This window comes from Schistocerca serialis, chromosome 4 (assembly GCF_023864345.2).
Source record: "Schistocerca serialis cubense isolate TAMUIC-IGC-003099 chromosome 4, iqSchSeri2.2, whole genome shotgun sequence".
Taxonomy (NCBI): Eukaryota; Metazoa; Arthropoda; class Insecta; order Orthoptera; family Acrididae; genus Schistocerca; species Schistocerca serialis.
Window position 1 is genome coordinate 882821498 of NC_064641.1, and position 20993 is coordinate 882842490.

A 20993-nucleotide genomic window follows, 5' to 3' on the forward strand; every position below is an offset into this window, starting at 1 on the left:
GTGTTGGATTCGGGTTGGGTGTGCTGAGGCAGGGGAACCAGGTCTCCCTGGAGGGTGGTAAGAAACTGATGCCACCACTGGAGGTCGGCAGGATCACGGCTGTGGATATGGAGGTCGACGGCAATCACGTAGGTGGAGAAGGTGCGGTCAATGTGGGCCAGGAAATCGTATGGGATGGGTGTGCGAGGGCGAACATAAATGGTGGCACGGGTGATGGTAAGGGTGGGGAAGAAGAGGCTGTGGGTGAGATGCTCAGCAGGATTGTTAAGGAAAGGTTGGGGCCGGACAGGGAGGTGCTTGAGGTGGCCTATAGCAACTCTGCCACGCGCCAGAGGGTACGGGTTATCGGTGCGGTGAAGGGTGTAAGGAGCCGTGGAGATGGAGATACGGGGTTGAAGGAAGGTTTCATTTAGGACGAAGGCATCCACGCGGTGCTGACGGAAGGTGTGGAGGAAGAGAAGTTTGTGGGTGGGCAGGGAGCAAATGTTGTGGTACAGGATACGGTAGGGTTGTTGTACCATGGGAGGGGAGAGTTAGACGAGGGTGGTGATGGGGGTGAAGGTGAAGTAGGCCTGGTTGTGGGAGTATGTGGCAGAGGCGGTAAGATGGAAGATGGAACGGGCAGCAAGGGCGATTTGGTAAAGGATGTGGGAGCGCTGGAAGTGGTGGATGTTTTGGAGCACAATGGTTATGAAACAGATGATGTCCTCTGCAATAGGTGGAGGGTGGAGCGAGTTGTTGGGGTGGATGGGGTCATCAACAGGACGGACAGGGACGGTGAGATCAGGGGTGACTGGAGGTGGTTTTGCTTTACACTTCAAGAAGTAGGTAGGATGTGGTTCGTTACAGGTGCTGCAAGAGGGGGGAGAGGTGAGGTTGGGGCAATTCTTGAGGAAGTGTGAAGCTTTGCAGTGGGGACAAGTAGGGGGGTTCTTGCAGGCAGAGGTAACGTGGCCATTGTATGTGAGGCAGCGTTGACACCGGTAGGATTGGACTGGGGAACGGGAGGGGTCCACCTTATGACGGCGATTGTAGATGAGGACTCCCTCGGTGAGGAGGCGGTCAATGGAGGAGGAGGATTCGGTGAAGATCCGCATGAGAAAAGTCGGCCCGGCATCATTGAAGATACGACGGGCCGAGCGGATTTCAATGTCAGGCCGGGAGTTGAGTTCCGCCAACACCTCAGCCTCTGTGATCACGGAGCTAACCTTCGTGATCACAGTGGAGAAGGTCAGCGGACGTCGAGGAGGTTGAGACTGACGGGGAGAGGACGGGGTGTTGTAGGGGGTGAGGGTTGCACGTTGGCCAAATTGGATACGGGGGATGCGGGAGAGACTGGATGAGCGAGAGGCAGGCACTTAAGTACGCTGTCGGGGGCGCCTCTATTGGCCGCTTGGACCACGTGTTCCACTGTGGTGCCCCCACTCTAAAAGCGGGCCAGGAGGCGCGCGCCGCCACACCTTGCGGCGCGATGGTGCAAAGACCTCTATGGGTCTTCGACGTCCCTGACGTCTGGCGCGGATTCAAATTCCGCAGCGCGCGGTTCCAGACATCTGAAATGTGACGTCCACTGTTCAAAGTGCCGTCAATGCGAACAAGAGGTGACCGAGATGTGTAACCAATGGCATCCCATACCATCACGCCGTGTGATACGCCACTATGGCGATGACGAATAAATGCTTCGAATATGCGTTCACCACGATGTCGCCAAACACGGATGCGACCATCGTGATGTTGTAAACAGAACCTGGATTCATCCGAAGAAATGACGTTTTGCCATTCGCGCACCCAGGTTCGTCATTGAGTACACCAACGCAGGCGCTCGAGTCTGTGATGCAGCGTGAAGGGTAACTGCAGCCGTGGTCTCCGAGCTGATAGTCCATGCTGCTGCAAACGTCGTCGAACTGTTCGTGCAGATTGTTGTTGTCTTGCAAACGTCCCCATCTGTTGACTCAGGGATCCAGACGTGGCTGCACGATGCGTTACAGCCATCCGAATAAGATGCCTGTCATCTCGACTGCTAGTGATATGAGGCCGTTGGGATCCAGCACGGCGTTCCGTATTATGCTCCTGAACCCACCGATTCCATATTCTGCTAACAGTCATTGGACCTGGACCAACGCGAGCAGCAGTGTCGCGATACGATAAACCGCAATCGCGATAGCCTACAATCCGACCTTTATCAAAGTCGGAAATGTGATGGTACGCATTTCTCCTCCTTACACGAGGGATCACAACAACGTTTCACCAGGCAACACCAGTCAACTGCTGTTTGAGTATGACAAATCGGTTGGAAACTTTCCTCACGTCAGCATCTTGTAGGTGTCGCCACCGGCGCCAACCTTGTGTGAATGCTCTGAAAAGCTAACCGTTTGCATATCACAGTATCTTCTTCCTGTCGGTTAAATTTCGCGTCTGTAGCACGTCATCTTCGTGGTGTAGCATTTTAATGGCCAGTAGTGTACGAACAGAATCTCTTTGGATTTTATGCCATATTTCGAGACAGAGTTTCGTTGTGGAAACTCTTAAAACCATCTCGCATTGAGTTCGAACTTCTGTAAAATTTCGCCAATCTTGTAGATTTTGCGTCCTTTTATATTTTTCATGCTTTTTTTCGTTGCTTCTGCAGTAGTGTTCCGGCCTGTCTTGTGTACCAAAGTGGATCAGTAACACCTATTATTAATTCAACTGGTATGAGTCCCTCAAATACCGTCGATACTAATTCTTTGTAGTGGCGCAGGAAACCCTCCGCCACGTACCGTATGGTGGCTTGAGAAGTGTGTACCGGTATGTCAATGCAGATGTGGCTGTACCTTCAGTGCTGGAGGAGAGTTGTATTGTTGTGACAACAGCGCGCGGGAAGCCAGTGAGCGGGCGTCATCGCTTGCGTAACTCGACGCGCTTCAAGGCCACGCGTGTCAGACCGCTTTATAAGACGTGCAAAGTGCCCGTGCCGTGGGTCAGTGCCGTGCTGAGCCGCGGTGTGAAAGGCCGCAGACACAACGTGCAGCGGCGAGCTGGCCGTCCAGAGCAGCAACACTCTCTAGCACAACGTACGTATATCTTTTATTTCGTCTCAACCTTTTCTCCCATTCTGGTTGGTAACGCTGCCATGTTTACACCCGAGAAAGAGAGATGGCAGCAGCTTCACCGTGCACTCAAGTTTTCTTAAAAGTGCAGAGCTGTCGTGCGCTGAATACCGTGCTGTTATAATTAAAGTGCAGCTACTCATTTAGGTCCAGTGTGCGCCGTAATTATCGTGTGGCAGCGATACTTCGTAGATATGGTAAAGCGACAGCGATTTACGCTGTAAAACAAATTATTTCCAACTGTGGCCACCACGTGGAAATCTGGCGCTGTACTCTGTTTATGCTACGGTATGATATCCACACTGTCATCTGACGAGCCGTAACGTGAGCGAACAGTACGGCTATCGAGGAAAGAGAGGGTGCTCTGTTAGTGAAACTGCTTTATGTGAACGGCAGCAATTACAGCGCTGCACTGAGAGAGTACCGCCGACTGAAAGGTCTTAGGAGAGCCCCAATGTCATTTCTTGGTATAGTGAAGATGACAATAAAATTGTAAAATACGGGTGATCTTGGTGTGGCACCTGGAAGAGGAAGGCGTCCTATCCCAGTAGAAGTTATTGACGTGGTTGCTGTTGGTGCAACTGACCATGCCGCTCATCATCTGAGTAGTACTAGCGCTCGGGCAGTGTCACGAGTATGGAAAATTTTACGGTCTGTTTTACACTGGTACCTGTACACAATCCAGGCGGTGCAGCAACTGAAACTTCATAATCCGCAACAACGTTCCGAATTTGCTCTACGGTTTCTGGCACAGATCGAAGTTGTTGAGATGTAGTCAGTCAATATTCTATGGAGGGACGAGGCACATTTTACGCTACAGGTACAGTGAAGAGACAGAACTGCCATCGGACTCGCCTTGATACGACATTGTGCTGTGGATTCTCATGCACCTTTTTCTCTATCCGTTGAAGAGAAGACACCCAGAGGGCCTGTCAGGTTTACTGTGATACCTCTTTGTACAACACGGGATTCCTGCTTTGGAAGAGCGCAGCTGTGTGGAAACTACTATTTCGTGCAAGATGGGGCAACACATGTCGCTCGCTCAGTCAAAGATCTGCTTAATGCGACCCTCTACGGTCATGTTGAGGTGTCACCGCCAGACACCACACTTGCTAGGTGGTAGCTTTTAAATCGGCCGCGGTCCGGTAGTATACGTCGGACCCGCTTGTCGCCACTGTCAGTGATTGCAGACCGAGCGCCGCCACACGGCAGGTCTAGAGAGACTTCCTAGCACTCTCCCCAGTTGTACAGCAGACTTTGCCAGAGATGAATCAATGACAAATACGCTCTCATTTGCCGAGACTATAGTTAGCATAGCCTTCAGCTACGTCATTTGCTACGACCTAGCAAGGCGCCATTACCAGTTTATATTGAGATTGTAATTAATGTATCATCAAGAGCGATGTTCTCCAATTATGGATTAAAGTTAAGTATTCAAGCAACTACGTTCTTTTCTTGATGGGATAATTACTTTACCTTGTTCCAGACCTCACGCCAGTCTGCATGAGCTTAAACGCGTGCATTTCGGCCTCCTCTAGCAACACGGTGTTGGCTCTTCTGCCAACACATCACATGTTATCTCCAGAGACTTTCCAGATGCATGGCCTGAAAGAGCATCTAGTGTGATCCACGTTTGTCTCTGCGAATATCTAAAAAACATGTACCAGGGACACGGTCGGTCTCTGTCCGATCTGAAGACCGATATTAAGGAACACGCTGCTCGGATTCCACTGGAATTTAATGAAACCTGACATTGTAAGGGAGGAGACGGCGGTCTAAATGTGGTTTATTGAATAATTTTTTAATAAAAAAAAAGACTTTCAATGCCTAGACGGCAATTTTCTTACGAGAGTGAAAACACGATAACTACTTTCGTTTGTTATTCGCAATCATCTTTAAATTGTTCAAAATGTGATGATAAGCATTGAACAGCGTCATTAGTGTTGTCATGCAATAACACGCATTCGTAAATACCAAAACATTAACAGTACGTTGTTTAAAAACATCACCCTGAGCAAGCCAGATTGCAGACCCTAATCTGATTGCAGACCCTAATCTCACAGGATCATTTTTCGGTAAGCCAGGTTACGTAATAGCTGATAATTTTTGGAACCGTTTCATATAATGTTCTCACTATAATACCTCCTACACTACTGCAAATAATGAGCTTCTGATTCAACTTTTACTCATTCACCTGGACATTTTCCTGTATTACCGCCATCCTGCGAGCTTACGATTTACAACCTGGCTTGTTCGCGGTGATGTTCTTCAACTGCGTACTGTTAATGTTTTGGTAGTTATGAATGCATGGTATTTGCATGACTACAGCTAATGATGCTTTCCAATGCTTATTCGGCACTTTTTCGCATTTTGAACGATCATAAGATGGTTGCAGATAGCAACCAAAACTAGTTATCCTATTTCAGTTGTGATTGCGATCTAGGCATTAAAAGCTTTTCTACGTTAAAAATAAAAAAAAATATTTTATATGCCATTGGAACTGCTGAGAGCAAGTCTTGATCATATGAGTCTGCAGATGCAGCATCTCGTTGACGCCTCCGCTGCTCACAGTGAACAAATTGGGTAAGGAGTGCTTAATAATATAATCCCCCCCCATGAACCATGGACCTTGCTGTTGGTGGGGAGGCTTGCGTGCCTCAACGATGCAGATAGCCGTACCGTAGGTGCAACCACAACGGAGGGGTATCTGTTGAGAGGCCAAACAAACGTGTGGTTCCTGAAGAGGGGCAGCAGCCTTTCCAGTAGTTGCAGGGGCAACAGTCTGGATGATTGACTGATCTGGCCTTGTAACATTAACCAAAACGGCCTTGCTGTTGTGGTACTGCGAACGGCTGAAAGCGAGGGGAAACTACAGCCGTAATTTTTACCGAGGGCAGGCAGCTTTACTGTATGATTAAATGATGATGGCGTCCTCTTGGGTAAAATATTCCGGAGGTAAAATAGTCCCCCATTCGGATCACCGGGCGGGGACTACTCAAGAGGACGTTGTTATCAGGAGAAAGAAAACTGGCATTCTACGGATCGGAGCGTGGAATGTCAGATCCCTTAATCGGGCAGGTAGGTTAGAAAATTTAAAAAGGGAAATGAATAGGTTAAAGTTAGATATAGTGGGAATTAGTGAAGTTCGCTGGCAGGAGGAACATGACTTCTGGTCAGGTGAATACAGGGTTATAAATACAAAATCAAATAGGGGTAATGCAAGAGCAGATTTAATAATGAATAAAAAAAATAGGAGTGCGGGTAAGCTACTACAAACAGCATAGTGAACGTATTATAGTGGCCAAGATAGACACAAAGCCCATGCCTACTACAGTAATGTATGATGAGATAAAAGAAATTATTCAGGTAGTGAAGGGAGACGAAAATTTAATAGTCGTGGGTGACTGGAATTCGAGAGTAGGAAAAGGGAGAGAAAGAAACATAGTAGGTGAATATGGATTGGGGCTAAGAAATGAAAGAGGAAGCCGTCTGGTAGAATTTGGCACAGAGCATAACTTAATCATACCTAACACGGTTCGAGAATCCTAAAAGAAGGTTGTATACGTGGAAGAATCCTGGAGATACTAAAAGGTATCAGATAGATTATATAATGGTAAGACAGAGATTTAGGAACCAGGTTTTTAATTGTAGGACATTTCCAGGGGCAGATATGGACTCTGACCACAATCTATTGGTTATGAACTGTAGATTAAAACTAAAGAAATTGCAAAAAGGTGGGAATTTAAGGTGATGGGACTTGGATAAACTGAAAGAACCAGAGGTTGTACAGAGTTTCAGGGACAGCATAAGGGAACAATTGACAGGAAGGGGGGAAAGAAATGCAGTAGAAGACGAATGGGTAGCTCTGAGGGATGAAGGAGTGAAGGCAGCAGAGGATCAAGTAGTTAAAAAGACGAGGGATAATAGAAATCCTTGGGTAACAGAAGAAATATTGAATTTAATTGACGAAACGAGAAAATATAAAAATGCAGTAAATGAAGCAGGCAAAAAGGAATACAAACGTCTCAAAAATGAGATCGACAGGAAGTGCAAAATGGCTAAGCAGGCATGGCTAGAGGACAAATGTAAGGATGTGGAGGCATATCTCACTAGAGTTAAGATAGATACTGCCTACAGGAAAATTAAAGAGACCTTTGGAGAAAAGAGAGCCACTTGTATGAATATAAAGAGCTCAGATGGAAACCCAGTTCTAAGCAAAGAAGGTAAAGCAGAAAGGTGGAAGCAGTATATAGAGGGTCTATACAAGGGCGATGTTCTTGAGGACAATATTATGGAAATGGAAGAGGAGGTAGATGAAGATGAAATGGGAGGTACGATACTGCGTGAAGAGTTTGACAGAGCACTGAAAGACCTAAGTCGAAACAAGGGCCTGGGAGTAGACAACATTCCATTAGAACTACTGACTACCTTGGGAGAGCCAGTCCTGACAAAACTCTTCCATCTGGTGAGCAAGATGTACGAGACAGGCGAAATACCCTCAGACTTCAAGAAAAATATAATAATTCCAATCCCAAAGAAATCAGATGTGAAAATTACCGAACTATCAGTTTAATAAGCCACAACTGCAAAATACTAACGCGAATAATTTACAGACGAATGGAAAAACTGGTAGAAGCCGACCTCGAGGAAGATCAGTTTGGATTCCGTAGAAATGTTGGAACACGTGAGGCAATACTGACCTTACGACTTATCTTAGAAGCTAGATTAAGGAAAGGCAAACCTACGTCTGTAGCATTTGTAGACTTAGAGAAAGCTTTTGACAATGTTGACTGGAATACTCTTATAAATTCTGAAGGTGGCAGGGGTAACCAGATGGCAGTTATAAGAGTTGAGGGGCATGAAAGGGAAGCAGTGGTTGGGAAGGGAGTGAGACAGGGCTGTAGCCTCTCCCCGATGTTATTCAATCTGTATATTGAGCAAGCAGTAAGGGAAACAAAAGAAAAATTTGGAGTTGGTATTAAAATCCAGGGAGAAGAAATGAAAACTTTGAGGTTCGCCGATGACATTGTAATTCTGCCAGAGACAGCAAAGGACTTGGAAGAGCAGTTTAACGGAATGGACACTGTCTTGAAAGGAGGATATAAGATGAAAATCAACAAAAGTGAAACGAAGATAATGGAATGTAGTCGAATTAAGTCGGGTGATGCTGAGGGAATTAGATTAAGAATTGAGACACTTAAAGTAGTAAAGGAGTTTTGCTGTTTGGGGAGCAAAATAACTGATGATGGTCGAAGTAGAGAGGATTAAAATGTAGACTGGCAACGGCAAGGAAAGCATTTCTGAAGAAGAGAAATTTGTTAACATCTAGTATAGGTTTAAGTGTCAGGAAGTCGTTTCTGAAAGTATTTGTATGGAGTGTAGCCATGTATGGAAGTGAAACATGGACAATAAATAATTTGGACAAGAAGAGAATAGAAGCTTTCGAAATGTGGTGCTACAGAAGAATGTTGAGGATTAGGTGCGTAGGTCACGTAACTAATGAGGAGGTATTGAATAGGATTGGGGAGAAGAGGAGCTTGTGGCACAACTTGACTAGAAGAAGGAATCTGTTGGTAGGACATGTCCTGAGGCATCAAGCGATCACAAATTTGGCATTGGAGGGCAGCGTGGAGGGTAAAAATCGTAGAGGGAGACCAAGAGATGAATACAATAAGCAGATTCAGAAGGATGTAAATTGCAGTAGGTACTGGGAGATGAAGGAGCTTACACAGGATAGAGTAGCATGGAGAGCTGCATCAAACCAGTCCCAGGACTGTAGACCACAACAACAAAAATAATATAATCAACATTATGTCTTTCTCACCCATTTGACCTTTTCTGCCCACATCTCATTCCTCATCCAATACACATGGAAACATTTCCATACATCTTTTTTGCATTCACAGTTGTTCCTGGTGGCAAAAATTGGAACTAATTTTTTTCCATCCTAAATTAGTTCTACATTAACGCATTAGACAATTTAACAAATTTCGCTGCCATACAATAATTACAGACCACATTGGATCTCTGTGAGTAGCTGTACTTCAATCGTAACTAACCGCTATCTAGCATCAGCTGAACGTTGAGCGACAGTTACCTACGGAAATTCAGCGTGCACGCTATCACTTGGCTGACATATCTACAGTGCTTCCGCCGCTTCGCTGGATGACCCATTGGCACTCTCGGCTACAACCCACGCACACCTCAGGCCGGCGTTGTACAGAGCGAACAAAAGCAAAGAGAATTGTCTCAAACGGTTAGCAAATGCGAGATAACTGCATTCTGACGTATTCGGTTCGCTTTCGCTAGTGTTCCCTCGTGTTCCGCTATATGTCGGTCTTTTAACAGATCATCAAAGAAGTTCGCGTTTTCTCCGCTTCGGCGCGAGCTGCACGGAAAGCTTTCGTCTGCAGCCTTGTTGCCAAAAGTTGCTAGATCTATGGAGTGGTCTGGAGAGCATGTAATGTCGCTGACAGAATGATGTAGACATCATAAGTGCTTCTCGGCTGCAAGAGATGCACGGCGCAAATGCAGAAGAAAAGAAATATGATTGGTGAGAAATGGCTGAACCACTCAATTCAATGCGTGTATCGGCGGAACAGTGTGAGTAAGCCGAAGCTTTGTGTTTCTTTTTATTAAAAGCGAAAAGCAAAATAAATTTTTTTTGTAGTAAACAAGTGCGAACATGTATCTATCGTGCCGATTAAAATTAAAAATATACGAAGAACCTGATACTTCTCGTAGCATAAGTTCAAGATAGCTCTACTTACACGGCCGATGTATCATTGTTATGGTACTGATTTTTAGTAATAAAAACACGAAGGCCATTCGGAAAGTAGGGGACGATCAGTCGTGAAATGGAAATCACAGTGAAAATACTCCTGAAACTTTTCACAGATGTGTTGAGTAGTGTCTCTAGTATGCCCGTAGATAGCGTCACGTCCCTCTTCTCAGTTCCGAGCGCATAGTGGGCGCGTAAAGATGCCTAGAAAATAGTGTATCTCGCCAAGTATGAGAGCCTGGCGAGAGATTTCGCCTGATTTCACACAACCCCACGTCACGTATCTCGGTGACAGTTCTCGACCGCACACTCCAGGGGCAATCTGGAAGTGTTTGATCGCCCACCACAGAGCCCGGGCTTGGCTCCCTACGATTTTCATTTCTGCTCTGATGAACCGCTGGCTGTAAAGACAACTTTTTGACACAGACAACGAGCTGCAGTCCAGCGTGGAAAATTGTTGGAAGGCACAGAAGGCTGCCTCCTATGACGAGGGTATTGGAAAGTTAGTGCAGCGCTACGACAGATGGCTAAGCCGCAGCGAAGACTATGTAGACTAGTAACTGGAAGCTGTAGCTGACTGTTGCAAAGCAAACGATTTTGTTTTTCACCGTTGTTTCGATTTCCCGACCGATCCAAGATGAAATGGCAGATAGGATACTGCGTGAAGAGTTTGACAGAGCACTGAAAGACCTAAGTCGAAACAGGGCCCCGGGAGTAGACAACATTCTATTAGAACTACTGACAGCCTTGGGATAGTCAGTCCTGACAAAACTCTACCATCTGGGGAGCAAAATATATGAGACATACGAAATACCATCAGACTTCAAGCACAATATAATAATTCCAATCCCAAAGAAATCAGGTGTTGACAGATGTGAAAATTACCGAACTATCAGTTTAATAAGCCACGGCTGCAAAATACTAACGCCAATTCTTTACAGACAAATAGAACAAGTGGTAGAAGCCGACCTCGGGGAAGATCAATCTGGATTCCGTAGAAATGTTGGAATACGTGAGGCAATACTGACCCTACGGCTTATCTTAGAAGAAAGATTAAGGAAAGGCAAACCTACGTTTCTAGCATTTGTAGACTTAGAGAAAGCTTTTGACAATGTTGACTGGAATACTCTCTTCCAAATTCTGAAGGTGGCAGGGGTAAAATACAGGGAGCGAAAGGCTATTTACAATTTGTACAGAAACCAGATGGCAGTTATAAGAGTCGAGGGGCATGAAAGGGAAGAAGTGGTTGCGCAGGGAGTGAGACAGGATTGTACGCTCTCCCCGATGCTATTCAATCTGTATATTGACCAAGCAGTAAAGGAAACAAAAGAAAAATTCGGAGTAGGTATCAAAATCCACGGAGAAGAAATTAAAACTTTAAGGTTCGCCGATGACATTGTAATTCTGTCAGAGACAGCAAAGGACTTGGAAGAGCAGTTGAATGGAATAGGCAGTGTCTTGAAAGGAGGATATAAGATGAAAATCAACAAAAGTAAAACGAGGATAATGGAATGTAGTCGAATTAAGTCGGGTGATGCTGAGGGAATTAGATTAGGAAATGAGACACTTAAAGTAGTAAAGAAGTTTTGCTATTTGGGGACCAAAATAACTGATGATGGTCGAAGTAGAGAGGATATAAAATGCAGACTGGCAGTGGCAAGGAAAGCGTTTCTGAAGAAGAGAAATTTCTTAACATCGAGTGTAGATTTATCTGTCAGGAAGTCGTTTATGAAAGTATTTGTATAAAGTGTAGGCATGTATGGAAGTGAAACATGGACGATAAGTAGTTTGGACAAGAAGAGAATAGAAGCTTTCGAAATGTGTAGCTACAGAAAAATGCTGAAGATTAGATGGGTAGATCACATAACTAACGAGGAGGTATTGAATAGAATTGAGGAGAAGAGGAGTTTGGGGCACAATTTGACTAGAAGAAGGGATCGGTTGGTAGGACATGTTGTGAGGCATTAAGGGATCGCCAATTTAGTATTGGAGGGCAGCGTGGAGGGTAAAAATCGTAGAGGGAGGCCAAGAGATGAATACAATAAGCAGATTCAGAAAGATTAGGCTGCAGTACGTACTGGGAGATGAAGCAGCTTGCACAGGATACAGTAGCATGGAGAGCTGCATCAAACCAGTCTCAGGACTGAAGACCACAACAACAACAACAAAAATGGTACTTGCTTTCCGAAAAGCCCTCACACATTGTCTTCTATGTCGGTTATATCATCAGAGTTTTGACACACAATAAACTATACACAGTCAATGCGTAAAATTTCGAGATTGTATGAATAGAAAGATAAAGGACAGTTAAGATGGTGGGTTTAATGCTTCAGATGTTTCCCCCCACCCTCACTTGAGTACAACGCACAGAACGTTCATACAGTGATGTCAAACTATTAGAAAAATAGTGCTCTGGGATACTGCGCAACTCAAACGTTACATTGTCTGCAGTGTCGGTTATATCATCAGAGCTTTGACGCTTCATGTGAATTTGTGCACTTTGTGGTTTCGTGGCAGCAGGTTCTGTTGATGGCACCAAGTCTCATCACTCGTATCTTTTTTCCCAAAGAAAGAGCTGTCCGCGTTTTAGAAACAATCATGACGCACAAAGCATCCGCCCGTCGTTGCTTTTTTTCGGGAGTCAAGTGAAGGACGGACTTACCAGATACTTTTCTCTTCTTCAAAACATTCTGCAGAATCTCTTGAGCACTTTATTTAGAGATGTTCCTCTATGGTGATTTGTGACATGACAAAGTGACCCACTACAGCCGCACTACCACTGCTAAACACTACCTCCTCACAACTCACTGGTCTAACGCATGACGCTTACAGTCCTTGCTCCAAGCCGCCACACTAGCTACTGCGCTGACGTCGCTTACACGCCAAAATAAAATCAGTTTTTGGTCTTTTTGAGTGGGCGATGCACACCAGTTTTTATCAAGTAACCTATCACTATTTCAAATTTCGTTAATGTCATTTTATTGACATTTACAGGGTGATTCAAAAAGAATACCACAACTTTAAAAATGTGTATTTAATGAAAGAAACATAATATAACCTTCTGTTATACATCATTACAAAGAGTATTTAAAAAGGTTTTTTTACACTCAAAAACAAGTTCAGAGATGTTCAATATGGCCCCCTCCAGACACTCGAGCAATATCAACCCGATACTCCAACTCGTTCCACACTCTCTGTAGCATATCAGGCGTAACAGTTTGGATAGCTGCTGTTATTTCTCGTTTCAAATCATCAGTGGTGGCTGGGAGAGGTGGCCGAAACACCATATCCTTAACATACCCCCATAAGAAAAAATCGCAGGGGGTAAGATCAGGGCTTCTTGGAGGCCAGTGATGAAGTGCTCTGTCACGGGCTGCCTGCGTTGAACCAATTTCAGACGATAAGGTTTCATAACTAACCTTTTTCGTAGGACTCTCCATACAGTTGATTGTGGAATTTGCAGCTCTCTGCTAGCTCTGCGAGTCGATTTTCATGGGCTGCGAACAAATGCTTGCTGGATGCGTGCTACATTTTCATCACTCGTTCTCGGCCGTCCAGAACTTTTCCCTTTGCACAAACACCCATTCTCTGTAAACTGTTTATACCAACGTTTAATACACCACCTATCAGGAGGTTTAACACCATACTTCGTTCGAAATGCACGCTGAACAACTGTCGTCGATTCACGTCTTCCGTACTCAATAACACAAAAAGCTTTCTGTTGAGCGGTCGCCATCTTAGCATCAACTGACGCTGACGCCTAGTCAACAGCGCCTCAAGCGAACAAATGTACAACTAAATGAAACTTTATAGCTCCCTTAATTCGCCGACAGATAGTGCTTAGCTCTGCCTTTTGTCGTTGCAGAGTTTTAAATTCCTAAAGTTGTGGTATTCTTTTTGAATCACCCTGTATATTAAAAATGAAGAAATTCCTCCAGCTGTATTTAAGGTGTCGATTTTATTTTGGCAACTAGTTTCAACGTTTCAACAACGTAATCTTCAGGCCCATACACTTGTTGACGTCAAATGCGTGCAGCTTGTTCTGGAAGTCAGTGGTGAGATATGGACGCACTCCGTGTGGAAGGTGGGTAGTAACTAGTATGAAGTAAAAACTTCATACTAGGGAATGTTTTAATTTCAAGTTTGAAATCGGTAACAAATGACAAAAAACAGATTTCGGGTTTTTCTTTGATTGTACTATGAAACTTTGCTTCTTGTCAAATTTCATGATTCTAGGCCAATGGGAGGTGCCATATAGGTTTTAGTGAGTGAGTTTGCGAGTATCAATATACGTGATATAAATGACCGTATCTTTTTATTGCATTGATTTAGAAAATTAACCTTTTCACACTACTAAAGAACCATGGACCTAAGTATGTGAAGTAAATTTCAACTTCACACGTCGTCCCGTTTCTGAGGAAAAGAGTTTTTAAATGTTGGATAGCAGATTAACAGACAGACGACTGGACAGCGAAGTGATCCTATATACGTTCCATTTTTAACAACTGAGATATGGAACCTTAAAAATAATTATGTCTGTTAAAATGTTACATTGGAAAAAAAGTTGAACCCTCATCCTTCCCAATATTTTAGAATGTATCCTGATTTACATATAAGAAAGGATGGAGAACCTCTGTATTGTGTCAACGGGGCAAAGGGTCAAAATGATTTCTTGAAGGACTGCGTGTAGAAAAATCAATAAATTAGCTGATTCCAAGATTAGATTGAATGCAACTACACCACCACATAAAGCATGCATAGTTGTGCAGAGGTCTGCAGCTCGTGGTCGAGTGGCCAGTATTACTGCCTCTGGATCACGAGGTCCTGTGGTCGAGTACCGGCGTCGGCAGGGACTTTATGTCCAGTGACTGGGTGTATGTGTTGTTCCCATCGTTTCATCATCATTCAAGAAAATGGCGAGACTGGACAGTGAAAAAATTGGGAATGTGAACGGGCGCTGACAACCACGCCGTTGAGCGCCCCACATACCAAAAATTCATCATCGCAAAGATGCGAAAGTATATTGTTCACGTTGAGAAGAATCCACTTTTCTCTAGAGAATTCTACCTGGCGTGATTACATGTTCTGCAGCATCAAACACAAATGAGATTGTCCCATATTCCTTAGAAAGGCCGCGAGACTCACGCCCTGTGCACGTCAAACAGATAACGTATCTCAGCAGGTTAACTTCCTTGTTCGTACCATAGGTGCGACCTTTGGGTCTCCAAAAGTGTGGAAAGCCAGCGCAATTTGCGATATCCTACGCTGATTTTGGGAGCAGATGCGTCGGAAGGGATTCGCCAATAAAATGGCACCTCTGACATGGCCTGGAATTTCCCGAGTTCGCATCCTGTAATATTGCACCATGTGAGCAAATCAAGCATCGTGTAACCCACAGTCGTTATGAGATAACAGCCTGCGTGACTCGGAGTGCATCAACGCCTCACGTGGCAGACCGCTTGTAAAAAGACGCGCCAAGTCCCGGGGCGTGTGTCAGTGCTACGCCGCGCTGCAGGCAGCCGCAGGCACACGTGTGACACCAGCGCGTCAGCCGTACAGCGGAGCAACACTGTCAGCGCAGCGTATGTACGTGTTTCATTTCATCTCAACTCATTTTCCCAGCCTGGTCACCTAACGCTGTCGTGTATACACCACAAAAAAGAAAAATACAGCAGTAACATCAACGTACACTCAAGTGTCGTTAAAAGTGGAGGGCTGTCCTGTGCTTAATACCTGTGGTGCAATTAAAATTACTTGATAGCTGACGTCTGTCACTTTCCCTCTGCAGTGTTGCCACATCTGCTGCCGGCTACCGCTAGGTTATAGCTGACACATACACTACTGGCCATTAAAATTGCTACACGAAGAACAAATGCAGATGATAAACGGTTATTCATTGGACAAATGTATTATACTAGAACTGACATGTGATTACATTTTCGCGCAATTTGGGTGCATAGATCCTGAGAAATCAGTATCCAGAACAACTACCTCTCGCCGTAATAACGGCCTTGATACGCCTGGGCATTGGGTGAAACAGAGCTTGGATAGCGTGTACAGGTACAGCTGCCCATGCAGCTTCAACACGATACCACAGTTCATCAAGACTAGTGACTGGCGTATTGTGACGAGCCAGTTGCTCGGCCACCATTGACCAGACGTTTTCAATTGGTGAGAGATCTGGAGAATGTGCTGGCCAGGGCAGCAGTCGAACTTTCTCTGTATCCAGAAAGGCCCGTACAGAACCTGCAATGTGCGGTCGTGCATTATCCTGCTGAAAGGTAGGGTTTCGTAGGGATCGAATGAAGGGTACAGCCAGGGATCGTAGCACATCTGAAATGTAACGTCCACTCTTCAAAGCGCCGTCAATGCGAAGAAGAGGTGGCCGAGACGTGTAACCAATGGCACCCCATACCATCACGCCGGGTGATACGCCAGTATGGCAACGACGAATACACGTTTGCAATGTGCGTTCACCGCGATGTCGACAAACACGGGTGCGACCATCATGATGCTGTAAAGCGAACCTGGATTCATCCGAAAAAATGACGTTTTCCCATTCGTGCACCCAGGTTCGTCGTTGAGTACACCATCGCAGGCGCTCCTGTCTGTGATGCAGCGTCAAGGGTAACCGCAGCCACGGTCTCCGAGCTGATAGTCCATGCTGCTGCAAACGTCGTCGAACTGTTCGTGCAGATGGTTGTTGTCTTGCAAACGTCCCCATCTGTTGACTCAGGGATTGAGACGTGACTGCACGATCCGTTACAGCCATGCGTATAAGATGCCTGTCATTTCGACTGCTAGTGATACGAGGCCGTTGGGATCCAGGACGGCGTGAATCCACCAGTTCCATATTGTGCTAACAGTCATTGGATCTCGACCAACGCAAGCAGCAATGTCGCGATACGATAAACCGCAATCGCGATAGTCTACAACCCGACCTTTATCAAAGTCGGAAATGTGATGGTACGCGTTTCTCCTCCTTACACGAGGCAACACAACAACGTTTCACCAGGCAACGCCGGTCAACTGCTGTTTGTGTATGAGAAATCGACTGGAAACTTTCCTCATGTCAGCACGTTGTAGGTCTCCCCACGAGCGCCAACCTTGTGTAAATGCTCTGAAAAGCTAATCATCTGCATATCACAGCATCTTCTTCCTGTCGGTTAAATTTCGCGTCTGTAGCACATCTTCGTGGTGTAGCAATTTTAATGGCCAGTATTGTACACGGTTTGCCACTTCACAGGTGCTGTTAATGTATCAATGTTGGAAGTCGCGGCTGGCAGGTATGGCGGAGATGGTAGCTGCTCTGTCGGCAGTTCGTTTTAAGTGACCAGTGACTGAACTGCAGCAGACGACAGCATGTCGTAGCCCTGAATTTAAATTGATGTCCTAAATTAACCACAACCTCATAATGTGCAAACTATACGAGAAAACGCAGAGCTGCGGTAGAACTAAAATCACGAGCGCTTTGCTCACGGCATTTGAGGCTAACCTCTACTCAGTTTCAGCGTTCAAATCAAATTACTTCTCGCTTCATTGGTTACCTGAAACTATACTCACACTGGCTACACGGGATGCCCCGTTACCAACTGATGAGCAGTTCTGGTTTACACTTGGCACCAGATTATAGGCGACACAAACAGATTCCAAAAGAAAAAAGAATGATAGGAAGAAAAATAAGAGCAAATTAAAAAGTCAATACAATTATGAAAATGATACGGCATAGTATTGGAAATAAAGAAAATGCATTTAAACCAATCAATTGAATAAAATAATAAAAGACTCTTGATCATATTTACAAAAACAAAAAATTTCGATGAGATTCGAACCTACGATCTCCCACAAGTCAGGTTTCCGTGCTACGCTATACCATTACACTGAAAAAGGCTATTGGTCTTCTGACTCAAATGACCCAATCACAACGACTAATTGCCAACTTTCAAATATTGGGTATCACGCAATGTTGTGCGAAGCTCATCTAATGTAATCTGAGTTCAGTGATTATAATAACGGTGTATGTGATGCTGAATCGCGTCTTATTTGGAAGGATCCAGTAGTGTTTAGTTAATACTATGTATGGAACTTAGGTATTTCTGTAGCATCGTTATGTGTTTGTGCCGTTTTTGGTGTGGTTATCATGTGTGAACATAATGGCCAGACACAGGATTCGGGATTCACGCACATCAACAAAGAAAGCCGGACAAGGAATTGGGAGTGAACTCATTAATTGTTGTGGCAGTTTGGCAACGGCGAGCGGTTTTGGGCGTGACCTAGAGCGCTCTGATTGGAGGAAACCAGTTCCAACACGTGAAGTGTCAAATGTCAAGTAATTTTAATCGGGCTATAGTATTGATTGGCAAGTTTCTAAGGAAATGCAATGCGTTCGCTATCACTTGATCAATATTTCTTGAGAGTTCCGTGGTGTCGTGCGAAGATCCATTCGCAGCCTCGGCTGGAACCCATGCGCACTTCAGTCCAGTGTTGCACCGGAGCGAACACAAGGAACGAGAGTTCTCTAACAGTAGGCAAGCACGAGCTAACTGCATCCGGTCGTATTCGACTCGATTGCGCTAGTGTTTCCTGGTGCTCCGCTGGTTTTGCAAACCATGAAAGGAAATTCGTCGGAAGTCCTGTGTAATTTTGTCATTGCCGTGAGTTACGTGAACTGTGGAGTGATCTGAAGAGAATGTAATGTCAGCAGCCAGAAGAATATAGATATCGTAAGTGCTTCTGGGATCCAAAAGATCCATGTCACACATGCAAAGGGAAAAGAAACATAACTAGTAGAAAACTGCTGAAGCTCCCAAAGGTGCAACTGTGAACATGAGAAACGCGTTAAAGTCATTAGATGCTTGCATCAGGTAGAACGGTGTGAATAAGACCGAGTTTCGCGCTTATTTTTATTAAGAATGAAAGCCACAATAAATTTCCTCTGTAGTAAACGGACGCCGGTTAAAATTAAAAAAATATACCAAGGATCTGATCATTCTCGTAGCTTACGTTCATGGTAGCTCTAATTACAAGCGGTCTAAGGCGCTGCATTCATCGACTGTGCGGCTGGTCCCGGCGGAGGTTCGAGTCCTCCCTCGGGCATGGGTGTGTGTGTTTGTCCTTAGGATAATTTAGGTTAGGTAGTGTGTAAGGTTAGGGACTGATGACCTTAGCAGTTAAGTCCCATAAGATTTCACACACATTTCAACATTTTTTTTGTAATTACATGGCTAATCTATCACTGTTATATTAGACATTTTGGGTGATAACTAAGGCAGTCCAAAATGTAATCTATTAAAAAGAAGGAATAGGAATAGAGAGAAGTTAAAACGGCGGGTTTAATGCTTCAGATGTTCTACATAGTTCCCTCCCCCCCCCCCCCCCCCCACTTGAGTACAATGAACAGAACGTTCATACAACCATGTGAAAATCATAGAAATCATTCTTTGTTGTTCAGCATTGGCTGGAATGTCGGTTATGTCATCAAAATGTTGACGCCTCATGTGAAATTCTGCGCTTTATCGTTTTGTGGTAGGTTGGTATTGATGGCACCAAGTCGGATCACTCGTAACGGTTCTCTATTTTTCAGAAAAGAACTGTCCGCGTTTTACAAACAGTCAAGTCGCGGGAGGCATCCAAGCGATGTTGGTCTTCTTCGGGAGTCAAGCGCGGGAAAATCTTAGCACGTATCTTTCTCTTCTTCAAATCATTCTGGAGAATGTTTTGAACATCTGATTTAGATATGTTCCTTCATTATGGTTTGTGACACAGTAGCGTAGACACCACAAGGCGGCACGAACCATCAGTTAACACTGCCTGATCGAACACGTATCTACTGCTTACAGTTCCAACTTCAAAGGGATGGAAGGGTACCCTACAAGTCGCCTTCAAAGAAGAACCGTTGAACTTCTTCGCAGTACCTTTGATGGAGAAACTGTCAAGAAACATCGACCACGAGCGGCTGCACCGCCACGACCCTAAGGGCTACCAAAGGTCCACAAGGATGGGACACCTATGCGTCCAATAGTCAGCAACATAGGAGCAGCAACCTATGAAATGGCCCAACACCTGACGGGTCTCCTTAGTCCATTTGTGGGAAAATGCGAACACCACATCCGCAATTCCATCCACTTTGTGCAACGTATACAGAACAAAAGCAACTGGAATCACTCAACAGAGGAAAGTCCACTGGACAGAGTACGCGAAAGAGCTTGCCCCCCTTCTAACAGCCGTGTACCGCAAGTCTCTAGAGGAACGGTAGGTTCCAAATGATTGGAAAAGAGCACAGGTAGTCCCAGTCTTCAAGAAGGGTCGTCGAGCAGATGCGCAAAACTATAGACCTATATATCTGACGTCGATCTGTTGTAGAATTTTAGAACATGTTTTTTGCTCGCGTATCATGTCGTTTCTGGAAACCCAGAATCTACTCTGTAGGAATCAGCATGGATTCCGGAAACAGCGATCGTGTGAGCCCCAAATCGCTTTATTTGTTCATGAGACCCAGAAAAATATTAGATACCGGCTCCCAGGTAGATGCCATTTTCCTTGACTTCCGGAAGGCGTTCGATACAGTTCCGCACTGTCGCCTGATAAACAAAGTAAGAGCCTACGGAATATCAGACCAGCTGTGTGGCTGGATTGAAGAGTTTTTAGCAAACAGAAGACAGCATGTTGTTCTCAATGGAGAGACGTCTACAGACGTTAAAGTAACCTCTGGCGTGGGACCATTGCTTTTCATGATATATATAAATGACCTACTAGATGGTGTCGGAAGTTCCATGCGGCTTTCCGCGGATGACGCTGTAGTATACAGAGACGTTGCAGCGTTAGAAAATTGCAGCGAAATGCAGGAAGATCTGCAGCGGATAGGCACTTGGTGCAGGGAGTGGCAACTGACCCTTAACATAGACAAATGTAATGTATTGCGAATACATGGAAAGAAGGATCCTTTATTGTATGATTATATGATAGCGGAACAAACACTGGTAGCAGTTACTTCTGTAAAATATCTGGGAGTATGCGTGCGGAACGATTTGAAGTGGAATGATCATATAAAATTAATTGTTGGTAAGGCGGGTACCAGGTTGAGACTCATTGGGAGAGTGCTTAGAAAATGTAGTCCATCAACA

At 44.9% G+C, this 20993-nt stretch overlaps 1 protein-coding gene across 1 annotated transcript in view; it reads left to right on the forward strand.

Moving 5' to 3' along the window:
* The first annotated feature begins 2969 nt into the window (after positions 1-2969).
* Positions 2970-20993, forward strand: part of LOC126475026 (UDP-glucosyltransferase 2-like) — a 92306-nt gene continuing 74282 nt past the window's right edge. Inside the window, exon 1 of the mRNA XM_050102567.1 lies at positions 2970-3053. The gene's annotated coding sequence lies outside the window, so the exon portion shown is untranslated. The remainder of the gene's footprint in view (positions 3054-20993) is intronic.